This window comes from Cetorhinus maximus, chromosome 18, assembly GCF_964194155.1.
Source record: "Cetorhinus maximus chromosome 18, sCetMax3.hap1.1, whole genome shotgun sequence".
Classification (NCBI taxonomy): domain Eukaryota; kingdom Metazoa; phylum Chordata; class Chondrichthyes; order Lamniformes; family Cetorhinidae; genus Cetorhinus; species Cetorhinus maximus.
The window spans coordinates 38,226,943-38,242,665 of NC_135896.1; positions in this window are offsets into that span (position 1 = coordinate 38,226,943).

Genomic DNA, 15,723 nt, shown 5'->3' on the forward strand with positions numbered 1-15,723 from the left:
TCACCACCCATTCTCACACACACCCTCACATGTCCATCTGTCCTTATCTCCTCTGGAGACTGCCTCCTCAGCCCTCACCATTGTGTGCCCCCACACACACCCTGGGTTACCCTCCTTCCCCAGTACAGCCCTCGTCCTGCAGCTTCTTCCCTTGCCTGAGACCACTTCTTCCCCTTCGCGAAGCAAGCTCTAGCCCTGCAGCCATTGAAAAGCCACCCACATATGGCTGATCTGCTAGGTAGAGACCTGCTGTGAGCCCTCCTAAAAGTGATGTGGTGCTGTCTAGGAAGCCTGGCGCCAATGACTGCGAGTGCTGACTGAAACAAGCCTTGAAATCTCGAGTGGAGTGCAGCCCACCAGGTGCATGTTGCTGATGTGCTGTTTATGGGTGGATAATCCAGCAGGTGGGGACGATTCTGGCGGGCAGGCCTAATAATGGTATACTGATGTATGGCAACAAGGCTCTTGACGCCCGATGGTGGAGAACGCAGGCCCGCCATCGATGGGCTGAGCGGACGATCGCGAACTGTCCGCTCAGGCCACTGAACACACCCAATGCCGTTGGGTACGAAAAACCCCGATCAGTGTTTTAACCCCACGAGTGTTGTGATTCTCATAGCAGACAAAACACAGGTTTTCTCATAGGTTTAAAAAAGACAAAGAATAAATGTTTATTTCGCAATACCGAAATATATTCGCAACAGCACCCACTCACACTTGCACACACAAGAAAAGCTGATTACAAAAGAAATTGCATGCACTTGAGTTTTTAAAAAGGCCAAAAAATTACTGTTATACTTGAGTCTTTTGAGATGGAAGCTTGAAACATTGCAGGCCTGCTGATTTCTTTTGGTTCACTGAAGAAATTGAGGTTGGAAGTTTCTGCCAATGAATTCGCAGTGGCTTATTACTTGCAGCAGCAGGTTTCTGACTTTGGTCCAGTTGAGGCGCAGTCAAACCCTGGTAGTGCAGATTTGGCTTGGCTCATCAAGTTGATAGGTAAAAGGCTAGCCCCACTTCTCTGTCTGTTGGTGGATTTTAGGCAGGATCTTTCCTTTGCTGGGCTGGATATTTTCCCTCTGAGTCTCCTGTTCCCAGACTGACTGACTGAGGCTGCTTTCAAAATGTGTGTTAATAAATTCTCCTTATCACAACCTGGTTTCTGTCAGGAAACCATAGTATCTGTTCTTCCATTATCCACACAAATGGTCCCTGACAACTTGAGCATTGACATCCAATAGGGTTTGAGATTCAGCCATTTGAAGCTCCTTGTGAATGATGGGTTTTTCCTCACCACCATTCTGTGAAATTCCATTCTGTAGCCAGGAAGTCTGCAGGGCCATTGCGCACTAGTTTCTGCAGATATTTGGACAATAGCGGCTATTAAATCCACAGGAAACATCTGTTGCATTTTCAAAGGAATGTTCCAAAATGTCATTTGCATTTTAATGTCCTGTTCAGACAAGCAAGCTAACATCTAGCCTTGTGTAGTTCTATGTATATAGGCAGACAAGAAGGGAGGTCACCTGATCTCTCAACTCCATCTTGTTTCAAAACATATTGTCCATTCTCCGTTTTTATTTTTATAAGTAAAGTATCATTTTCCATTAATCCACTGATATAACTATGGGTGTGATATGCGCTAAAGGTGGTAAATAAGCACATGTTGTTATTGATTTTTAAAGAAGCTATAGAATTTATAACACCGACAATATAAGTACTCAAATTTTGGCCAAATCTTTTGAAAATTGTTATACAAAATGAGGCACAATCCCCATATAAGCTAACTACTTTACATCATTTGGGTTTGTATAAACTTTTTAAAGAATATCTATAGAAATTTATAAACTAAAATATACAAGTAACCCTAGGCTCTATAAGTGGAAGCACTGAGTACAAAAGTTAGGAAGTTAGGCTAAACTTATGTAAAATAATAGTTCAACCCTTGTTGAAGTATTGTGTCCCAATTATGGGCACCACACTTTAGGAAGGATGTGAAAACTTTGAAGAGGGTACAGAAGAGGTTTACTAAAATGGCTCCAAGGATGAATGATTATTACAGTTCTGTGCATAGACTGGAACAGCTGGGGTTGTTCACTGTAGAGCAGAGAAGGCTAAGACTAGGCTTGGCAGAGGTGTTTAAAATCATGAAGGGTTTAGATAGAGTAAACAAAAACAGTAGAGCCAATTAGCTCAGATGGTTATGAGTAAAATTTTTAATGGCTTCAACAGCGCAGTTCAGTCCCCAGACTGGCTGATGTAATTATTCTACTTGCTTCATGGTAATATTGTGGCATCATTGAGTCTAGTTTAGCAACCCTTGGACACCAAGGATTCTACATTAAGAGAAAGAACTAAAGAGAAATTGTTTCCAATAGCTGAAAGGTCAACAACCAGAGGCCACAAATTAAAGGCGATTGGCAAAAGAACCAGAGGAGGCCTGAGGAAAACCTTTTAAGTAATAAGCAGTTAGGATTTGGAATGTGTTGCCTAATAGAGTGGTAGATGTAGTTTCATTAGTTGCTTTTAAAGGGGAATTGGATAGACCCTTAGAGAAAAATTGTAGGGATGGGGGAAAAGTGCAAGGGAGTTGGTCTAACTGGATCACACTTTGAACGAGCTGGTGTAGACTCAAAGGGACAAGCAGCTTCATTTTGTGCTATACCATTGGAAGATTCTGCAGTTCCGATCTTTTTTACATTAGACCCAACATTATTGAAAGTGAAATAAAAACATTTATCAACTTGTTTGAAAGCAAAACATTAAATATAAAATGTGCCCATTGCAACTCAGCAAATTAATATTACAAGAAAACGGGAAAGAAGCGACAACAGATTTCAACTCTGGCTTCCTGCTCTGCAGTTAAGGTATTATTTCTCAGCCTAAGGGCTGGATTTTGCCGTCGGCGAGCGGGGGCAGGGCCCGCTCGCTGACGCGTAAAATGACGCGCAGAACTCCCAATGTCACCACACCCCATTTAAATTTTAAGGAAGGTGGGGACGCAGCAAAATCAGCTGCGCGCCCGCCGACCTGTCAATGGCCAATTAAGGCCATTGACAGAGCAATTAAAGTAATTAGTGGACCTGCCCGTCCAACCTTAAGGTTGGCGGGCAGGCCAGGAGCCCCGGCGCAAACTAGAAAAAGCATGAAACCTCATCCATGGGCGGGATGAGGTTTCATGTAGGGTTTTAAAAGATTTTACTAAAATTTTTTTGGAAATTATGAACATGTCCCAGCTCAAAAACAGAAATAGAAATACCTGGAAAAACTCAGCAGGTCTGGCAGCATCGGCGGAGAAGAGCGCAGTTGATGTTTCGAGTCCTCATGACCCTTCAACAGAACTAAGTAAAAATAGGAAAAGGGTGAAATATAAGCTGGTTTAAGGGCGGGGGGGGGGAGGGGGGGTTTGTTGGGACAAGCAGCCAGTGATAGATGGAGATAACCAAAAGCCGTCACAGACAAAAGAACAAAGAGGTGTTGAAGGTGGTGATATTATCTAAGGGAATGTGCTAATTAAGAATAGAAGCCTGGACAGATAAGGTACAGATAGCTCTAGTGGGGGTGGGGGAATACTAAAAGGTAGAAATAAACAATGGGTGGAAATACATTTAAAAATAATGGAAATAGGTGGGAAAAGAAAAATCTATATAAATTATTGGAAAAAACAAAAAGGATGGGAAAGAAATGGGAAGGGGGTGGGGATGGAGGAGAGAGTTCAAGATCTAAAATTGTTGAACTCAATATTCAGTCCGGAAGGCTGTAAAGTGCCTAGTCGGAAGATGAGGTGCTGTTCCTCCAGTTTGCGTTGAGCTTCACTGGAACAATGCAGCAAGCCAAGGATAGACATGTGGGCAAGAGAGCAGGGTGGAGTGTTGAAATGGCAAGCGACAGGGAGATCTGGGTCATGCTTGCGGACAGACCGAAGGTGTTCTGCAAAGCAGTCACCCAGTCTGCGTTTGGTCTCTCTAATGCAGAGGAAACCGCATTGGGAGCAACGAATGCAGTAGACTAAGTTGAGGGAAGTGCAAGTGAAATGCTGCTTTACTTGAAAGGAGTGTTTGGGCCCTTGGACGGTGAGGAGAGAGGAAGTGAAGGGGCAGCCATGCATCTTCTGTGTTTGCATGGGGAGGTGCCACGGGAGGGGGTTGAGGAGTAGGGGGTGATGGAGGAGTGGACCAGGGTGTCACGGAGGGAACGATCCCTATGGAATGCCGACAGGGGGAGTGAAGGGGAGCTGTGTTTGGTGGTGGCATCATGCTGGAGTTGGCGGAAATGGCGGAGGATGATCCTTTGAATGCGGAGGCTTGTGGGGTGATAAGTGAGGACAAGGGGGACCCTATCATGTTTCTGGGAGGGAGGAGAAGGCGTGAGGGCAGATGCGCGGGTGATGGGCCGGACCCGGTTGAGGGCCCTGTCAAATACCGTGGGTGGAAAACCTCGGTTAAGGAAGAAGGAGGACATGTCAGAGGAACTGTTTTTGAAAGTAGCATCATCAGAACAGATGCGACGGAGGCGAAGGAATTGAGAGAATGTGATGGAGTCCTTACAGGAAGCGGGGTGTGAGGAGCTGTAGTCGAGGTAGCTGTGGGAGTCGGTAGGCTTGTAATGGATATTGGTGGACAGTCTATTACCAGAAATTGAGACAGAGAGGTCAAGGAAGGGAAGGGAAGTGTCAGAGATGGACCATGTGAAAATGATGGAGGGGTGGAGATTGGAAGCAAAATTAATACATTTTTCCAGGTCCCGACAAGAGCATGAAGCAGCACCGAAGTAATCATCGATGTACCAGAGAAAGAGCTGTGGGAGGGGGCTGGAGTAGCACTGGAACAAGGAATGTTCCACATACCCCATAAAGAGACAGGCATAGCTGGGGCCCTTTATGTTTTTTCTCTTTCTCCCACAACTTCAGCATGATGCCACTACCAAACACATCTTCCCTTCACTCCCCCTAGCGGCATTCTGTAGGGATCATTCCCTCCGTGACACCCTGGTCCACTCCTCCATCACCCCCTACTCCTCAATCCCCTCCCATGGCACCTCCCCATGCAAACACAGAAGATGCAACACCTGCCCCTTCACTTCCTCTCTCCTCACCGTCCAAGGGCCCAAACACTCCTTTCAAGTAAAGCAGCATTTCACTTGCACTTCCCTCAACTTAGTCTACTGCATTCGTTGCTCCCAATGCGGTTTCCTCTACATTAGAGAGACCAAACGCAGACTGGGTGACTGCTTTGCAGAACACCTTCGGTCTGTCCGCAAGCATGACCCAGACCTCCCTGTCGCTTGCCATTTCATCACTCCACCCTGCTCTCTTGCCCACATGTCTATCCTTGGCTTGCTGCATTGTTCCAGTGAAGCTCAACGCAAACTGCAGGAACAGCACCTCATCTTCCGACTAGGCACTTTACAGCCTTCCGGACTGAATATTGAGTTCAACAATTTTAGATCTTGAACTCTCTCCTCCATCCCCACCCCCTTCCCGTTTCTTTCCCCTCCTTTTTGTTTTTTCGATAATTTATATAGATTTTTCTTTTCCCACCTATTTCCATTATTTTTAAATGTATTTCCACCCATTGTTTATTTCTACCTTTTAGTATTTCCCCACCCCCACTAGAGCTATCTGTACCTTATCTGTCCTGTCTTCTACTCTTAATTAGCACATTCCTTTAGATAATATCACCACCTTCAACACCTCTTTGTTCTTTTGTCTGTGACAGCTTTTGGTTATCTCCACCTATCACTGGCTGCTTGTCCCAACAAACCCTCCCCCACCTAAAACCAGCTTATATTTCACCCCTTTCCTATTTTCACTTAGTTCTGTTGAAGGGTCATGAGGACTCGAAACGTCAACTGTGCTCTTCTCCACTGATGCTGCCAGACCTGCTGAGTTTTTCCAGGTATTTCTGTTTCTGTTTTTGTTTTGGATTTTCAGCATCCGCAGTTTTTTATTTTTATGTCCCAGCTCATGTTAGAGAAATTTTATTTTTCTATTTTGAGCTTTTTTACATTTAGAGCTGATCTCCCTGAGGCTGCACTTAGTCACAGGGAGATGAGTGCGCTCTTTCGTGCGCATACGCGAAAGAGCACACTCTCGATTTTAGGAATCCCCCCCTTGCCCGCACAGGGGGCACATAGCGCTTCCCTGCGGACGTCACGCTTGGCGGGCCTTAACTGGCCCGCCCACATAAAATGGCGCCGCGTCTCCGATCGGGGGCGCCGATCGGAAGAGCTCCTGCATGCGCCCGCCCATCAACTTCCCCCGCTATGGGGGGAAAACTCAGCCCTAGGTATTCTTTTGAGGGGCAATATTTAAGAAGCAGTCTAGCATTTTTTATATTCATTCATGGGATGTGGGCATCTCTGGATAGGCCAGCATTTAGCCCATTTCTAATTGCCCTTGAGAAGGTGATGGTGAGCTGCCTTCCTGAACCGCTGTGGTATAGGTACACCCACAGTGCTGTCAGGGAGGGAGTTCCAGGATTTTGACACAGCGACAGTGAAGGAAAAGCGATATAGTTCCAAGTCAGGATGATGAGTGACTTGGAGGAGAACTTACAGGTGGTTGTGTTCCCATGCATCTGCTGCCTTGTTTATCTAGATGGTAGTGGTTCTGAGTTTGGAAGGTGCTGTCTAAGGAGCCTTGGTGAGTTGTTGCAGTGCACCTTGTAGATAGCATTCTGCCACTGTGTGTCGGTGGTGGAGGGAATGAATGGCTGTGGATGGGGTGCCAATCAAGCAGGCTGCTTTGTCCTGGAAGGTGTCAAGCTTCTTGACTGTTTTGGAGCTGCACTCATCCAGGCAAGTGGAGAATATTCTACCACATTCCAGCATTGTTCAGGTATAAAGACTAAATCAAACAATTTACGTTTCTCAGAAAGTAGTATATAAGTGTAAGTTTGAATAATGCTTTATTGCTCTGCATTGTTTAGAAGAAAAGGAATTCCTTCATCATGAATTCTGTATGTAGCAACTGGCTTTACTACCTGTACAAACATGCCTAACAGACTGTGACAATCCCCATAGAGACTTTTAAAAAGAAATTCAATCTCCTCAAATACCTGAAAGAATGACATGACAGGAATCTTATGTTATTTGGGTGGGCGCACGCCCAGCCTGAATGCATGCGAAATTGCATGAAATGGCATTGGGCATGCGTCCCAACATCATCACACACTTGAGCAATATTTTTTTTATTCATTCATGGGATATGGGCATCACTGGCTGGGCCAGCATTTATTACCCATCTCTAATTGCCCTTGTTCAGAGGGCATTTAAGAGTCAAGCACATTGCTGTGGGTCTGGAGTCACATGTAGGCCAGACCAGGTAAGGATTGCAGATTTCCTTCCCTAAAGGACATTAGTAAACACTGAGGGTGGCGGGCATGTGTGGGAGTCGGAGTGGTGCCCGCCATCAATTAAAGACCCAATTAAGGCCATGAAGAACCCTATTGTCCGCGATTTTACATTACCCGTGTGATTTCGCGCTCGTCACGTAGGCAAAACGGGCAGGCGGGCAGCCTGTTCTTAACAAAACCACATCCAAGGGCAGGATGAAATGTTTAGGGTGAAATATAATAAAAAATTATATTTGGGGACTGAAGTTTTTTGAGTTCTGCTGTCAGATGTTTGAATGTGCTGCATTGACACAGTTTGCTGCATTATCTTCTTCTCATTTAATCTGTACAGGTCTGCAGCTCCCTGAGGCTGCTCCACAGCAACTGTCTGCCTTCAGGGAGCCTGCTAGAAGCACCTACCTGCACCCTCACTGCACCCGCCCTCTTCCTGCCCCCTTTGGCAGTGCTGAGGCTTTCTCAGTGCACTTTTCATGTTGGCTGGCCGTTAATTAACCAGCCAGCGTGAAATTGCATTCCGGGGCCAATTGTGGATGGAAGTGCATTTTGCACCATTTCTGGACCTGCCAACTTTGCACGCACACCACGCATGAAATTCAGGCCAAGGTTGCACTTTTTAAGACTTTTACTTTAACAAATAAACTAAAAGCAACAACTAAACAGTATTTCGGTAGACAACTTATACTTTAAACTACAGAACAGAACTTTTCCCTTTTACGTTTAACACAATTAAAATTCCACTCTGCAGTTATACTTTACAATGCCCCTTAAGCAGATATTCAATTTTCCCAGAAACAGTCCAAAATGATTCTTAGCTCTAGTGAGCCTACTTCCATTACTTTCCTTTCCCAGGCCTGGTAACTTTTAACTGCAGAACTATCTTTCATGTTGAGGGTTTTCTTGGAGATTCTTCCCCTAGCGCAAGCTAGGCAAATCTTCCAGTCTCATTTTAAATCCTCGCAAATTTTGTCTTTTCAATCCGAGCGTGAGCTCCCACCCACATTCCTGTAGGATGAACCATAAAGACATGATGCCTCTAGCTGCTCTCTCTCTTGCTCTCTCAGATCATTGTAGACTGACCTGTATGTGAAATTCAGGGTATCTTTTAGGAGAACCTTGTAATCCAATCATATAATGGCTTCCCATGCACCCTTCCCCTCTTAAAGCTCATCTCTCTGGTAAGGTGAATCACATGGGCCTTGTATCCAGGTAGAAATGCTGATTAGCTATCATTTAGCTCCCAATTTTATTCTATCTTGAAATTAAATAGACAATCAAAGTGTAATCATTCATAAAACCTGACATTCTTAACACATTCCTGGCTCTTTCGAAACTTACAGTCTATCCACTGACAGCACAGTTGCCATTGTCTACAAGTGTGAACACTTGCACCTTCTTCCCAACAAAACAGCATGAACCCTTCCTTTAATCTTTAACAATTAAACCACCCATGATTGCTGTCAGCAGAATTCAGAACAGGTCACATGACCTCTTTCATTTCTCCACTTTATCATATTTTAAACACAGTCCCAAAGCATAGCAATTTTATAAAACCTCACATTTGTAACAAGACTAATAGCACTAGTAATGTCTCACTTACACAAATAGAATCTATTAGCACTGATAAAATATTTACATTTCAGAAAATTCAGATTTCAGAACTGATCATAATGAAATTTTCCAGGTTAGAAGTTCATTTACCTGGACTTGCCTGTGTTCAGAATGAGGTTCACACTATGCAAAATTCATATACACACCTTGTCTGCATTATTGTGTCATTATTTGGTGCACCTCTAATGCTGATCTCTGCTTCCCACTGAAGCTAGTCAGCTCTATGCACACAGCAGCAAACCCTGTCAGTGCTGTTTGCAGACCTCATTGTATAGACAGCCTGCAGTTCTTAAAGGCAAGTTGCCTCTTTAAAAGAAGCTGCACAGAAAGATTGCTGTGATGTACATTTTTGGGAACTGAACGCCAGGGCAGACAAAGGGATCTAGACTGATGGATGCAGCACTGGAAGCTTTGGTGGTGCCAGTGAGCAGCATGGGAGATGCCACAGTCCTTCTGGGTGCCACAAACCCACAAGAGCACCTTCAGAAAGGAGTGAGTGCAGGTGACCAGGGAAGTGAAATCCTGGATTCTGACCCTGAAGGCCTGACAACAGTGCCACAAGGGAGTGGTCAATGTCAGTGAATGCAACTTCATGTGACATTTAATCTATAGGGCTACAGACTTAGAGCTGGAAGGTGGCATTAGACTGGATAGCTTTTTCAGCTGGCACAGATATAATGTGCCAAATTGCCTCCTTCTGTGCCAGTTTCTATCTCATACTCACCACTTCACCAGCCTCTAATATTGCTCAAAGTACCACACTTCCAATCATTATGTAACACTCCCTGGCACTCAGGATTCACACCTAACAACTAGAAACTTCACCTCACCCTCATACCTACCAATACTGCCAGCCTCATGCCCATCTCTTATTCCTTCCACATACTGCCAGCTATTCAACTTTGGCAGGCACATCACCCAAACATAATGCCATGCAACCATAGTTCTGCTCTCTTGCAGGATAAGCCACATTGAAGAAGGGAGCAGAGCAGAAATGGTTTGGGACAAGGATGCCTGCATCTCCTTAACCCTATTATCATGGGGCTGCATGCGAAGGAACCCATAACATTTGACATCACTAAAAACATTGAGAATGGAGGCATGTTCTGACATTATGCCCCTTCTCAATTCTCAGCACATCCTCATCTGGATAACTGGCATGATGAGCAAGTTGCTGAAGGTATGACCATGGGCCTCTTGATTCCCACCCTACCCCTTTCCCCAACCTTCCCTTTCTGAGTTTCTGCTTTCAGGGATCCAAGAACTGCTACCTGGGCAACCACAACAGCCCCAGGAGGAGGAAAAAGAGCATCAGCATGGCACTGATGAAGAGCGCTGATGACTTGATCTGACAGTTGCAGCCATCAGCTTAGACATTGGCACTACAAATACTTGGAGGCTAGTATGGAACTGTGATCAGCACAGGCAGAGTCACTGGGCATGAGTGGGCTGCGACCAGGCCAGGGGTAAAAGATGGTTCATTTGCCAGTTCACTAGAGGGCAAGATGGCAAATGAGTACTGCTGCAAAGATCTCATTTGTGAGCCTCAATGGGACGACATACAGGAGAGCACTGATGGGCATGCATATCAAGATGTTGGGTACATTGGCTGACTGCCAGATAGCCTCCTGTCACTGTCAAAAAGTATGGAGAAGAGTGGCTGCAAGTTGGTAAGAGGATGTCACAGAGCTTGGCCTCTCCACAACCTCTCCTCCATCTCCTGTCATTTTGTGGACCCAGAGGCACAGCCACTGCTGTACCTGTTCCTCTTGCAGCCTTTGTGTGAAGAGGTCACCTACTCCTCTGCCATACTCTCTGGCAAATGCATCAAAGCACTTCCAAAGGTATTGCAAAGTAATTTCAGACACTTTGCAATAGAAAAGGTTCAAAAAATTTAGCTTACCTGCGATGAGAGTGCTTAGCCCTTTAAATTATTCTACTATTGGGCCCAAGTTGCTGTTTCACACTTTTTTTAACGTCTAGATAAGGCAGGCATTGCCTGGGCCTGTGGTCCCCAAATTTGGAGTCCTGATGGTACATCATCTTATTGGGCTGCATGATGTCAGGGTAGCACTAAGTCAGTGTGTTCTGGTGCATGCAAGTGACACACCTGCTTGTGTTCAATATTCTTTTAGAAAGCCCCATGGTCACATAGGAAGCAGCCTGCCGCTGGGAAACCAGTTAGGTCCCCCTGGCTCTACTAGAGGCGGCACTGCGCGAATAAATTTTGTGCCATTCATGTTTAAAAAACAATTTCTTTATAACATATTTTATATTTAGGTAAGTAGCTTTTGAGTTGTAACAGAAACAGTAAAATGAATGAGTGTTTGTGTCAATGTTGCAGTGGCTTATTGTTATTAGGAAGGAATATTATATGATTTAATAAGCTGGCCTCAACATACGGGTAGACTTGCCCTTTTTAATATTTGATATGAAACATTCTGTTTATTACACAAAAAGCAAGTAAGTAGATCCAAGCTATCCAGTTGCAGTGCACAACGCTTTTTAAAGAACATTGGAGGAGCAGTGACAGTGGTGAAAAGTGGGAATGATAGCTCATTTACAAAATGGTTAATGCTTGTTACTGATACCAGCTTAAGAAAAAAGGTGATGAAATACTGCAGCTGGAAAGGACACAGAAAATATCCATTACCAGAACTGATGCCATCTAATACGAAGGACATCATGGTACAGTGAGCAATCAGCAGTATAAAATTGTAAAAGAAATACACAAACCCATAAATATGTTAACTATAATTATATTTAAACATTGCAGTGTTCCAAAAGTGCCAAATGATACTAAATTCAGCTGTTCTTTAACACATGACCGGGAATGATAATTCTACAGAAAACTCTGCTTGTACTTTTTGCAAAATCTACATTAAGCGATTGGGACATATTCTGATGAATAAGGATATGTATATTTCTACACTGTCAATAGAAAAACTCAGCAAGAGGGCAACAGGGTGGTATAACATATTTGATTTTTAAAAACGCTACAACACAATACAACTATTCAAACATTCATTTGCCATTTTTTTCTTCTTCACTCCCGATGGTATTGACTCCTTGTAGGTATAAAACTCCGTAGGAACTGTATGATCTCCACATGAAACTGGTCATTATTTGATAACGTAACATAGGTTTTATGAATACATACTTCCCACATCATGTGGCAAAATATCATGAAGCTGGTGGAGTGACCATGCCACCTGCTTGATGCTGTGATAGAGGCTCAAACCACTTCCTGTCCATGTTTTATTTGATTGCTACCGGTCAACTGTTGGTGCCATCAGTGTTCTGCTCTCCGCTGCAGCTCACTGATTATGAGACATCAGAAGATTAGCCAGCCCTGATATTTAGCTGGCTGGCAGGAATTGTCTGCCAGGGGAGGGGTGAGGTGGGGGGCACTGCCTGCCTTCCTAAGTAATGATGGGTAGGGTGCAGGTATGGCCATAAGTGATAAGGAGCATATTGGATAAGGACAAATAAGAGGTGTCCTGCACCCATGCTTGAAGAAGGCATTAGGTCCTTTGCATATGCAAATAATGGGCCTATTGCCTTCTTGAAGTCTATGCTCAGGCTGAGGCAGTCAGTGGCATCGCCACCCACGCCCCCCCACAAGATCTGTAATCCGGCCCCCACTCCAAGACCCGCAATTCCAACAAAGCCCACAATCCTCTCCTCTAAGACACAGTATCTCCTCCCCGAGAGCATTATTTACCTGTGGGCTGCTTCAGCAACTTCCTTCTTAGCCTACCCCTGCAGCACGATTAGTAATGGGAATGAGGTCCAAGGATCCTTCTCCAGGGCTCCTCAAATCCTACCATTTCTGCTGAAGGTATGCATCCTGCGGGGATAGGGTGTGGCAAGCCCGAAAATGGTCACTCCTGAAGCTTTAGGCCTATAACTCTCCCCCTTTTTTGTCAATTCTGACCACGCTAAAAGATCACAGTTCCCTAACTATCTTTGCCAAGTCCTACATCTCGAAATCTTGCTGTCTTATAAATTTAATCAATTAATAGCCCAGTTAATTCAACAGTAATATTTTTAAAATATATATCACATCAAGTTCCTCCCATTGTCAGCTATCCCATTCAGGTCTCAGTGGAATTGCAGGTCTGGGGTGGGGTTTGGATCTCAGGGGGAGGCAGGATCGTTGGCCTCAGGATGGTGGGGATGGCAGGGGGGGTGGGGGACATGCACATGATGATGATCATGACTTTGGCACTGATTGCCTCGAAGCAAATAACATTCACATTACACAAGTGCCATAAGTGCACAAGTGCAATAACCATCTCCAACAAGGGAGAATCTAACCGTCTCCCTTAACCATCGCTGAATCCCCTGCCATCAAAAACCTGAGTGTGACCATTGACCAGAAACTGAACTGGCTAACCAGATAAATACTGTGACTACAAGACCAGGTCAGAGGCTGGGAATTCTGCAATGACACTTCCTAACTCCCCAAAGCCTGTCCATTATTTACAATTCACAAGTCAGGAGTGTGATGGAATACTCTCCATTTACTTGGATAAGTGCAGCTCCAACAACACTCAAAAAGCTCAACGCCATCCAGGATGAAGTAACCTGCTTGCCTTTAAACATTCACTCACTCCATCACTGGCAGACAGTGGCCTAAGTGGACACCATCTACATGATGCACTGCAGCAATTGCCAAGGCTGCTTCAACAGCACCTTCTAAATCCATGACCTCTACCACCTGGAAGAACAAGGGTAGCAGGCGCATGGGAACACCGCCACCTGCATTTTCCTCTCCAAACCACATACTATCTAGATTTGGAGCTATATCCCCGTTCCTTCATTGTCACTGGAACAAAATCCTGGAATTCCGTGTGGGTGTAGCTACACCACAAGGACTGCAGCAGATCATTACCACCTTCTCAAGGGCAATTAGGAATGGGCATAAACACTGTCCTTGTCAGTAACGCACATATCCTATGAAGTAATTTTTTTAAAAATGCTTTAACACCAAATTAATTTTCCTAAATTTAGAGTGTAATTATGCAGAAGCTTTAAAGTATATACACCGCAAACAAACTGTCTCAATACACACAACCTATTCCTCTTAATGCAAAGTTACTTAAATTAGATTACATTGATTCAAATTGTAATTATATAGAAAAGCCTCCTGTGCTATTTTAATTCGTATTAATTCATACAATTTAAAATGTTGATTTTTTTTTTAGGATCAAATGACTTTTAATTAACAAGAGATGTTTATATTTACGAGGATATTGCCAGGACTGGAAATTTGCAGCTATGAGGAAAGATTGGATAGGCTGGGGTTGTCTCCTCGGAACAGAGGAGGCTGAGGGGAGATTTGATTAAGATGTACAAAATTGTGAGGGGTCTGGATAGAGTGGGTGGGAAGGGCCTATGCCTTAGCAGAGAGGTCAGTGACTAGGGGGCATAGATTTAAAGTGATTGCAGAAGAATTAGAGGGAGATGAGGAAAAATTATTTTGCCTAGAGGGTTTTAGGGGTCTGGAACTCACTGCCTAAAAGGGTAGTAGAGGCAGAAACCCTCAACTCATTTAAAAGATGCCTGGAAATACACCTCAAGTGTCATAACCTGCAGGGCTATGGACCAAATGCTGGAAAGAGGGATTAGGCTGGGTGGCTCGTTTTTTGGCTGGTGCAGACATGATGGGCCAAGTGGCCTCTTTCTGTGCCATAAACTTTCTATGATTCTAGAACACTACAAATTTAGACTTTAGACCCATTGACTGATGGAAGTGTTGCAGAGCAGTACACTGTACATGGATAAAGTTCAGTAATATTACAGGAACTTAACTTATACTTGCATTCCCATTTACATTTTTTTTTAAATGTAGGCTTGTTGATAACTAATGCAAGAATTTTCGTTCAATTCTTCTGTAAAGTTGAGGCACCTGCAATCAACACAGCCATGTGTATAATCACAAACAGGAATCTCAAAGTAAATGTTATAAACCTTCATTTAATTGGAACAACATAGTTGCTGTGTAAGAGTCAATGGGGGACCTGAGGCAGCTGGGCCAGGAGTGTTAGTGTCAGTAGGAGGTCTGAGTATCAAGTCTAGCAGGAACAGAGCCAGCAGGAATCCAAGAAGTCAGCCTGAGGACCAGAGGCAGTATGGAGGCTGTTATTGTTCTTCCAGCTGTCTATCATCATGTTCAGAAAGCGTTGCTGTCAAAACTACTATCAACTCTATTTTTTCAACCTTTGGCATGAACCTTCTCCAAGTGCATGGAATAAAAAATTAGATCGGGGATGTGACAAAACGTTATTTTTAAATTCTCAAGAGTCACAAATAGTTTTCACAGAAATCAACACACATCTAAAAATACTATTAAGTGAATACAATGGGCTAGAACGTTCTGTTAAAATAACTATGTGGCAAATGCTGCATGCCATTATTTATGTGCAAATGCCACAGCAACTTCGGCAAGGGGCAGATGCACAGTTAAACTCAAATAAGAAGGATTTGCATTTATATAAAGGCTTTCACAGTCTCAGGATGATTTTTCTACAACTGGCGCATAGGGAAGAGCATGAATGACTGGGTAATTTACTCCGGAGTACAGTTACACAGCACAGCAAAGCACAAATGCAGGAAGAAGTGTGACTGTCAGTCAGACAGTTAAGGGGAAGGAGGAGAGGTAGTGAAGGAGGTCTAGCAGATTCTGACCCTGTCCAACAGGAACAAATTACTCAATACTTGTGAGGAAAAGGAGAAAAAGGTGGTCAGGTTGGCC